The 10255-nt window shown below is 43.9% G+C and overlaps 1 protein-coding gene across 4 annotated transcripts in view; it reads right to left on the reverse strand.

Moving 5' to 3' along the window:
* Nucleotides 1-8731, reverse strand: part of ZC3H12D (zinc finger CCCH-type containing 12D) — a 21964-nt gene extending 13233 nt beyond the window's left edge. The window contains exons 1-3 of one of the 4 annotated variants that reach the window (XM_030023488.2): nucleotides 7480-8731; nucleotides 5007-5034; nucleotides 3562-3697 (exon numbers count right to left, since the gene is read on the reverse strand). The gene's annotated coding sequence lies outside the window, so the exon portion shown is untranslated. Of the gene's footprint in view, nucleotides 1-3561; nucleotides 7259-7479 lie in introns of those variants that run through there. The other 3 variants (XM_030023486.1, XM_030023487.1, XM_030023485.2) reach the window with 3 other exon arrangements.
* Between the last annotated feature and the right edge of the window lie 1524 nt (nucleotides 8732-10255).

A 10255-nucleotide genomic window follows, 5' to 3' on the forward strand; every position in this document is an offset into this window, starting at 1 on the left:
ACCGGGGATTTTCAATTTGCTCAGTGTGGTTTGTGAGACAGATAAAAATCTGTCAGATGTTGTTGGATGAGCTCAGATGCCATAGCAACCTAACAACTATAGCAATTTTCATCAAGTGATTTAAAGAAATGTTGTTTGCAAAGTAGCTGGGAACTTTTTTTTATAGTTTTGTCTTTCCTAGTATGTGTCCATCTGCGTACACACAAACATACTTTATGCAATTCTGTCACTTATCTGTTCCGATGCCTGATTTACTCTTTTCGTGTTATTTGCTATTTCAGTGAGGACTTTTATATTCAGAGAAGCAGCTTGTTTTTTGAAAGCTGTCGGGGCAATGGTTGGAAGCAGGCAGTCTGAAAAGTGGTTTCAATTTCACTTATATTTATTGTCAAGAGAAACTGGTAATCCAGAAATGAGTGTGCAGAAGTAGCAGAAAGCTGCTTCAAGCTTCTCCAGAACTGCACTATTTACATTTCTGGTCTAGCCAGTAAATGAAGGTGACGGGCAGCATACGCAGGCATAGCCAGAGCTGCTTCAGCCCAACAAGCATGACAACAGAAGGACATGCATGGTGACCACTCATCCATCAAGCCATACATCTCTTCAGTCACTGTTGGCATGCTTGCACCGAAGCTTCTCTCGCCACAGCTCTGCAATTATTGGTATTACCTGGATAAAAGCCGTGGCTGGTACTTCTACCCACATGTCGGACATAAGGGCGGCCCTCTTCCCTTCACTAATTGCAGTCAGCAAATGATGCAGAATTAACTGACCAAACAACTACCTTCATGATGAGCCCGGAGCCATAACCACATTGCACCCGGCGGCTCCCCTTCCCAGCCCACCCTGCACATCCCCGGGCCGCTGGCCGGAGCTCCCTGCCCAGCCGCGGGCCACCCCAGGAGCCCAGAAGCCAAAAGCATCTGGAGGAAGGCATGGAGGTACTGGAGACAGGGAGATGGGAGAGGAGCCTGAGTGCAGCTCCTCCCCGAGGCATTAAGAGGCCCCCCGGGCTGCGGGGAAGAAATCCGCATTGGGTTCCATTAATTTAAAACTGATTAGTTCAGCAGGAAAACCTGATAATTAGTTATAACCCCACCTCATACACCTTTGGCCTTTACTTTTCTACGTAGCCTTCTAACTTTCAAGTATTCTTCTGTGGAAGAAATCTGGCACTCTGTTTAAAAGTGACAAATAGCATCAGTAAAATAAAAAAATACCTTGAATATGTCATATATGTAAGGGGAAAGCAGTTACCATGTGTATTTTTCCATCTAAACCAAAGCATTGCTTATTTTAGCCAATGGGCTTGACCGTTTTTCCTCACAGTGCAATCCACAAGTGTAACAGTTTTTACATCTAATCCTTGTTTTTAATTCATGGACTGAGGATGAAAAGGTATTTGCCTGCTTTTTCATTACTGAAATGGTTTCTCAGCTTTGATATAACTACTCTCTGAACTGAAATCCATTAATGTATCTTTGTATCTGAATACAGCTGGAGCTGTCACAGCTGGGCTAGCAAGCCCCTGCTTCCAGGTGTGCAGTCAGTGGCTCCAAACATTTAACATGTACTACTTGATTTGTTTTTATGTCTAGATTATTTTAATAAATTACTGTAAATGAAAAATTTTAGTTGCCATCTGTCCTCAGGTTGAAAACAAAATAATTAATACATATTTTAATAGCCATCACTATTATTTTTTAAACCTGTATTTCTATCTATTCTGATGCCTTTTTTTTTTTTTTTTTAATCACAGAAATTTCCCACATTAGCATCACATTGTATTGTGTATATATTTGTACTGGCTTTCATCGGGTTCAATCCTTCACAATTTTACCAGACAGCTTTCCAGCTGCAGAGGGTGCAGAGGCCACGTCCGTCTCGCGGCGTGCACCTCGCAGCCCCAGCAGCAGCAGCAGCACGCACGAGCACGTGCTGGATGAAGGCTGCTCGCCACATCACTTTTCCAGCCCCATCCCAGGAAGCCCCGAGCCCGTGGTCCACGTTTGCACACTTTGCATCCCAGCAGGCAGAGGCAGCATTTGCAAGGCCTGGCCCTTCTGTACGCCCTTTGGCTTGGTGAGCTGGGGCAACGCGCGGCAAACACTGAGCTCTGTGTTGCTGCCTGGGGTTGATACGATGCAGTATCAGCCATCACCAGCAACGTGCTAGTTCTGTAAACTTAACCACTGGATTTCTGCTCGGTCACAGCCAACACTGAGGTTGCCCTTCTAAAGAGAGAATTAAAGTATAATAAAATCACTAGCTTACACGTTAGTAAACAGTCAGTAGCGTGCCCAAGTCCAACAGGTCAGTTGGCTGCTTATAACCACACAAAAACGTATGACAAGAGGAGAAATTGTGCATCACAGAGTCCAGCTTTTGCTACCACAGACGAACAGGTTGTGAAATCCCATTTATAAACTTTATGACCTTCATTTTCAAACTACTTAGATTTCCTCCTGCCACTTTTCCCCTCTCAGCTCAGCAGACCCTGTTGGGAAGCTGCTCTTGTTTTCTCTCCACTGAGAGCCAAAGTCTTCTCGATTCCAGGCTAAATTTATCCACAGGTTATCATGTGCTCATCCTATGTTCCAGCTTAAAAAGCACCCCTCTCTGTCTACAGTGTTGTGCCCCCTCTTGCATACACATACACACACAGGCACACACGGAATGGCTTTAGCCATGGTTCCAAAATTCTATTTTAATCTTAACATTTTAGCAATTAAAAAAAATTACTTTTGACCAAAAAATTGAGACACCTGTCAAGGTCTTCTGTCTTTTTTATATTTTTACAGATTTGGAAGATTAGAAAATAATAATTTGAATTTTTTGTAAAAAGCTTCCAAAAAAGTAGTGGTTATATTCCAATTCCTCATCTTGAATGACTTTAAAGAATAACTTTTGTCTAGTCCTTCCACCAGGTCTTTGCTCCACTTGCAAACAGAGCAGGACCAGGTGCCCAGTGGGTGTGTGTTTAAGCAGCACCTCCAGCAGCTCCAGCCACAGAAACAGACTAAGGACCAGCTTGACTCAGAGGGAGCTGGGGATCCTCAAAGCCCCCCGCAAAGCCCCGTCCTGCCTGCCCGAGCTGGGGCAGAGGGGACACGGCCACAGCCAGAGCTGGCGTTGGTCAAGGCAGAGCAGGTTTGAGTCTTCTCTAAACCAGGTGTGCATGCCATAACTCCATTCACGAGCAACAGCTCCCTGCCATGATAGCGTTCCCACCTCACACCTTAGGTCTGGGCCGCCTCTTCTTCCTCCTCCTCTGTCCCTGAGAACCACGCTCAGCCTGCCAGCCCATTCGAGCCCTTCCATGAGCTGTTTCTCTGAAAGAAGATGGGCTGCTCCGCTTTCAGAAAAACAAGGATTTTTACTTGCACAAATTAGAGATGCACATAAACTCTTAATATCAAGACCAGTCATTTGTTGTCTTGGTGACTAAGATTCGCCTTTTTTTTCCCCACCTTTCCTGCTGCATTTGCCAAAAACAATAAAAACAAACTCCCCAGAGAGTGAGCCGTACTCACAGGGAGCCCCACTTGCTCTGCACCTTACCTGACAGCTGCTCTTTCTGCGTTCCAGCAATATCGTCCCACCATTCATGAGCCAGAAGCTGGATTCAGAGCAGTACCAGGCTCACAAGGAAGTCGTCAGCCTGTATTTAGAGGCTTTATGGCAAGGCTGATGTCAACTGAGAGCAAACAAGTGCAGTGAGCAGGTTAGAGCTCATTCTATAAGAAGGTTTTACTTCCTCATTTGGCTGGCCGAGCTCTCATTTAACTGTACAGGTTGATAAACTTTCACTTCATTTTTCAAAAGGAAAAAAAAAAAAAAAAAAAAAAAAAAAAAAGAGGTTCCCAACACAGATCAGTTCTGAGTTACAGGCAAAGATTAGTCAAACCTACTGTGGCAGGGATTCACAACACCAGGCAGTAAGAAAACGGCATATGAATTCAGGGGCAAGTGGAAAGTTTTCCACCAGGAATGCTTTACCAAGTTATTTCAGCCTCATTCCCCCTGCATCTGGCAAATTTCTGACCTTCAGGGACACATGGAAAAAAAATATTTAAAAAAATCAACGTCTTGCTTAGCATCTGGTATTGCAAAGCCTCATTCCAACACCTCCACATCTGAGGGAACCTGCTCTGGGAGACTAGAGTAAAATATCAAAACTCAAACCAAGCCCCCTAACCTACGGGTGCCTCAATCAAAAGACTACTTCAGAGACATGCAGCCTGTCCACAGCAAAGACCAACAGGCACTTCCCAATAGAAAACTAAGGTTTTCCTCTGCTTCTTCCTTACCTTGCTGCAAGCAAATATGCCCAAAATCCACTTTTAGGCAGCAGGAAGGGTTGGAGATTTAAGGAGGGGTTAACCTCTGGGACCCTTGGGATGCTGCGGACAGCTCTGCAGGCATGATGCCCTCTGCCCACAGGGCCAGGGAGGGTGGGGAGACCCCGCTGCAGAAGGAGAACACCTCTGCCACTGTCCCAAGGTGACACACCTTTCCTGGCCAGAAATTCCCCCCTACTTGCGTATTTTGTGGGAGGAAGCAGGGTAGCCAAACCCTTGGTAGCGGCATCCTGTTTAATCCAAAGACTGGTTGCTGGTAAGCAAGCCTCACCACCGCTTCCCAGCTGGTTCCAGTCAATGGATGTGCCTTTGCATCACACCCAGACTCCTGGGACCGCTTTGGGATGCAGGCTGCTCTGCTGCTCTGAAAAGCAATGCCCTGGCAGCCACAGGCTGAAAGGGCAGCACACCACCTCATCTATCCTGCCTTGGGCACAAAACTCCCTCTGATCCCAAAGGTCTGGCTGGGCAGGTTAGTGGCTACAGAAATAGGAAAAATGTTCCTAAGGTCACAGCTAAAGAAACGTATTAGTTTGCTGCTGCCCAGAACAGCTATAAGAGCAGAACACCCAGAGCCTTTGACTCCACATCTCTGGAGAAGAAGGATCTTCTTTGCTCCATTTAAACTTGCAAAATGCCACACACCTCATCACAAGACCGCCACGGAGCAGTACTATTGGAAAGGAAAGAGAAAGTTGCTGTGTTATTTATAATCCAGGAAGGCAACAGAGCAAAGCACACGACATTGCGTAGTACCGTTTTAACTCCTACTTCTCAGTAAAACGTTTTTTTTTTTACTACATAAAAAGAACAAACCAGAGCTTATAGAAAGAAACAAGAAGAAAATCAGATATGAGGATTTTGCACTCGTCTTCCGTTTCTAATGAAATGACTAAACCCACCTACTGTAAAAAGCCATGAGCAAAACACTTCAACATCATTCAAATCATGGTCAGCCAGGAAGACCCTTACCCAATTCCTGAAATCTGTTCAGACCCTTTGCCTAGGTGATAGCTAGCTGAGACACAGAAGACCATGAGAAATAAAGGATCATATTTAATTTTTCAGATGGTCTCAAACCCTTTCGCTCACCAGCACAGCTAAACATTTGAGCGCCCAAGGCTGTGGTTTCACAGACATTTCCTTTCTCCGCTGTGCTCCCTTGCGCTGACAAGCACGCCGAGTTTTCCCGGCACAAAGATTTATTGCTGCTCAGTGGCACTGTTACGTTCAAGAGGGAAAGAGCTGCAGTGTTTTCAGAGGGGAAGATCCCCCCACTAATGGATGTTCATTCCGCTGTTGAGCTGAAGACTGAGGATTTACTGGGTTGTGAAACAACTAGACCTTCACCAGAAAGAATCATTACCAACCTCAAAGCAAGACAGCCTTGCTGTGGCAGCTCCTGGAGGCTATGGAGAGGACCCCACCATGACTTTCAAGGAGGCACCCTGTGCAAAACCTCTTTCCCGATGCTGTTAGACTTTAGTATGGAAAAAACATTCTCTTGAAACTCGTAGTGTGGAACAGGTGTTTTGGTCTACACACCCCAGTGAGCTATTTGCTTTGCTAAAGGAAGCAGTCATTTATTGCATCAGCACCAGAGAAAAGCGTTATTACTGTCTTCCTCATCTGAATAAGTTCACCTGCTGGGAAAATCAAACAAGCATAGGTGGCCATAGTATCACAGCAAAAATTCTTTAGCCCCTAACCAGCAGAAGACAGTCAGGATAAAGCAAATGCTTAATCAAATACAGGTCTATTGCCAGGAATATTTTAAACAGTTCCTGGAACTAATACGTTCCCCCTCCTGCCCCGAACAATCTCCCTGCTGCCTTCAGCAAGGCTTGGGTCAGACCCTCAAGGCACACTCCCTCAATTCAATCTCCTGGTTCACAAAGAACAAGTCACTGTTACACAGTACAAGCTACACTCCTAATTTTAAATATGAGTTTTACACACCATTAGGCAAAGTCTAGATGTTTTCTGCCAGTAAAATTCTCTCCCTGTTGGAGACGCTGGCAATTTTGACTTGGAGACATGTATTCACCCCCCAAATTTACATCACTAACTCAACAGGTCCTGCTAGAGTGCCTGACCAGTTATTGATGGGCAATCCTGTATTCAGGCTGTTAAAGAGCCAGTATCTGCAGAAAAGGTATTTTTACATGCTTACCAAAATGACCACCTTTCCTCCCTCCCCAAAACTATGCCACAGTAGTGAGCACTCCATCTGACCACAGAATAGGGAGAACAGAGAAGAACTGATTTCAGTACTACAGCCAATGGTAACTTCTTCTACATCTTGGAAAATGACAATCCCATCTTAAGATCTGATGTAGCAGGATGCCAACTTGTTTTTGCCTAAAATATCTATTTTTTCCTCTGCCTTTTGTATAAAAACATACTATTACTCAAGTGTTTTCCACTGGGCTTATAATAAAAAGTACCTTTTACAATCAGAAAGTCCCAAACAAGTTTCAAGTTCAAAAGTTTACTGCTGTTCAGCTTAAGGTTTCAGAAAGCTCTTGGAACCGTCTTTCAGCTTCAACGACTCATTGTATACTTGGAAGACCTAAACCTTGATATGGTTTACTGATGCCTTTTAAACACAGCTACCACTTTTAACCAAGATGATACTGGCTTGCTCACTGAGAAAAAGCACATTCTGTCAGCAACCAGACCATGAGTTTTACACAAAAAAAACCTGCCCTGTAACAAGTATTTACATAAATCTTAGTGTAATTCAACGTTATTCAAATTGTTTATGCTATCCCTATGTATGCAACAGGAGATTGACAGAATAGGAGAGACATTATCCATGCTCTAGGAAGCCTACAAGCAAAGCTGGTAATCCTGCTGTCAGTAACATACAAGTTTTATATGAAAAAATCAGGCTACAGGAGGGTGATATGAACAAAGATAAAAGCAGCAACAGATTCAGAAATGCTTCTGAAAAATTTTGAATGTAACTTCTTAAATGTGCAATTAAAATGCTTGTCCAAACAACTAATAGTTTGGGGCGTGGGGGGGGGGGTGCTTTGTTTTGGGGTTTTTTTTTGTTTGGGTGGTTGTTCGGATTTTTTGACAAGTGGAAGGAAGCAGGTACAGCTTTACCTACAGAGAGTAAAGATTCTTGGCAGCCCAGAACCAGGGACACATGGCACGCTTCTCCATCCACGCATGGGGCTATGCAGAACAACTCTTTCAGCACACATCCCAAAGGCAGAGCAAACACACCAAATCGTCATGCCAAAACAGGATTTTGATGAAGAATGCTTACGTGTTGCCAGCTCCTTAACCCACCCAGAGCACATCCCGGGTTTATGCTTGAGGAGTTTCATAAACAGTCATGACCTTTGAAAAAAGAAAGAGGAAGCCATCAGCAAGAAGGCTGACAGCCATCAAGCAGAGCAGACACCAGGATGAATGCAGGGTTATCACAAATGTTTTGGGGTAACTGCATACTGCGTCATCCATCCTGGAATAACAGCCACTTGTATACAATCCTTATGCTACTTCTACTGACTTGTGTGATGTCCACGGGATTAAAGAGAGATTTCTGTTGCAAACCACTAGCCTCTCTCACTTGCTTTTAGTGCTTTAAGACCAGACCCCATTCATAACATGGTTTTGGTCAAGTGCACCTCAAGTCTACAGAGAGCTACAAAGAACTAAAGGAATTGCAATGCATGACTACAAAATAGGTCTCTAACTTCCTCTTATCCATGGAATACAACAGTTTACAGACTCTACATCGTATTTTTAAGTTGTTACAGGTAAGGGAATCAACAGAAAACTCTAAGGAGCTGGTTTTTAAGCCTTTAACCTCTGAACAGAGAGCCTAAGGCATGAAGAGTTCCCCTTCAAACAGGCCTCAGCTAAGTCAAAGTGAAGAAGCTGATGTTTCTGCTGCGACATTTTCAATTTTATTCTTGATATTAGAGAGGAAGGTGGGGTTTTTTGTTCTCCTTTGGTTTTTAACTACCACAAGCACCAAAGGTCAATACTGAAACTGAGGTTGGAGATAGCACTGACGAAAAGGAAACGAGGATAGGGAAGTGTGAACTCTCATTAGAATAAAACAAGTCAACCCTCCAACCCCTGGATAATAAAAATTCCTGTCCTCTCCAACACCTCTAGCAGGACAGAAACAGCAGGAAATGTTTGTGGTTTCAACCAACCATACAGCTCATTCGTATCATTTCCAGAAGAACCACATATACACAACCATAACTTCCGATGACCATAGCAGTAAATCCCACCTAACCCAGAGTGCTCAGCCATCCAGGTGTGTACCAGGGGAACTGCAATCCCTCCACCGTGTTACCAGAGTAGCCTAGAAATGCAGTCTTATTTAGCAGTACCTAAAATCAAGTACTTGCCTCCAAATAGGGAGCTTTTCTGCTGTCATTTATCATTTATTGTCGCATCGCTTAATTTTTGAACATCCATGTTTGAAAGTTTCATCCTGAAAATATAAAAAGGTAATTTTGTCAATCTGAAAATACTGGCTATATTTTTAAAAGCACTAAGGCATATTAAAAAATCAGAAACTTGAAACCTTTTGGATGTACTTATTTTTTAACCCTTTATTCTGAAGACTCTTTGGCCACCAACGCAAATTGACTATTTTACTTCCATACTACTTGTACAAACTTTCAGTTCTTAAGCATTTTCCTGTTGCGAGAAAAAAAAAAAAAAAAGCCATTTCTGCTGCAAAGAAGTAAGCACATTCACCTGAAATAGGGTGTTTGTTTCTAAACATCAAGAAGTTCTGTACGTCCCACAGGTGGTTGGGGCTAGCTGACGCCTAGGAATGCCTGCTGACTCTCTTCATGCTGTTAAGTCCCTTTTTTCCATCTCTCCCATAAGAGGATCTCTGGTGTTCACCAAGAATCCAGCTTTTTCTCGGAGTGGAAGCTTTTTTTTCTTTTTTTTTTTTTTCCCTCTTTCTGTGACTGCCATTTCCTAAAAGCAGCAAGAACTCAATTGCTTTACCATCTCCACATCCCTGTCAAATTTGGCCAGAGTTTTTTTGCATGTTAAAAACGTGCTGTGGAAAAGAACTGAGGACAGTATGACAGTGCAAACCTTATTTCTTTTAACAAAGCAGGCTAAAAGCAGGAGGAGCTAGAGAAAACCCTACTGCCTCAGCAGCACTACCCCAAATGCATCATATCCTGGCCTAGTACAGTTCTTTGGAAGTCTTCCTATACCCAGACTGAAGGCAGAAGCTTTTTTGACAAGAACAGTGAGCAGTCCTCAGCCCCAGCCCCCCCCCCCCCCGACAGACTCCCAAGAGCAGGCTTCCTCTTTATTTCTGCTTTGGGACAGTGGGCCCTGCACTCTTGCTCAGATGCTGCAAGGATGGCACAGGACCCTGCAAGTTCCCAGTGGCTTAAAAACAATTTGTCAGGAGACAGTTATGGAAACCCTGGATTTCTAGTTCCATGCTTTGAAACACAAACACAAGTTAGAAAGGAGAGAGTCAGCAAAAGGCAGCTTCTTAGCCAAATACACTTAGTCTTTAACAAAGCAAAGACAGGGTAGATGCTGCTGGAAAGCACATGCAATATTCTCGGTATCCCCGCTCAGCTCGGGTCTGGAGATTCTAGGCATCTAGCCTAGCCTGCTTAGTCAGAATTTTCTGCCATGGGGTGAAGAGCTGCTTTTGTTCTTTTAGTACCAGCCTTCCCATAGAAGCATCTTAATCAGAAGTTCACTTTCTGCATACAGTGCATTCAAATGCTCTAGCCAGGCACAGCTACTGGCCCTCCAGGGCAGAGTAATGTCCAGTGACTCTTCTTGGCTGCCTTGAATTTTAGATTTGGTCTTTGTCCTGCAGATCATGTTCCAATGAGGGGGGATCAAGCTATAAAAAAATAGCTATAAAA

Source organism: Aquila chrysaetos, chromosome 8 (assembly GCF_900496995.4).
Source record: "Aquila chrysaetos chrysaetos chromosome 8, bAquChr1.4, whole genome shotgun sequence".
In the NCBI taxonomy this organism is placed as follows: domain Eukaryota; kingdom Metazoa; phylum Chordata; class Aves; order Accipitriformes; family Accipitridae; genus Aquila; species Aquila chrysaetos.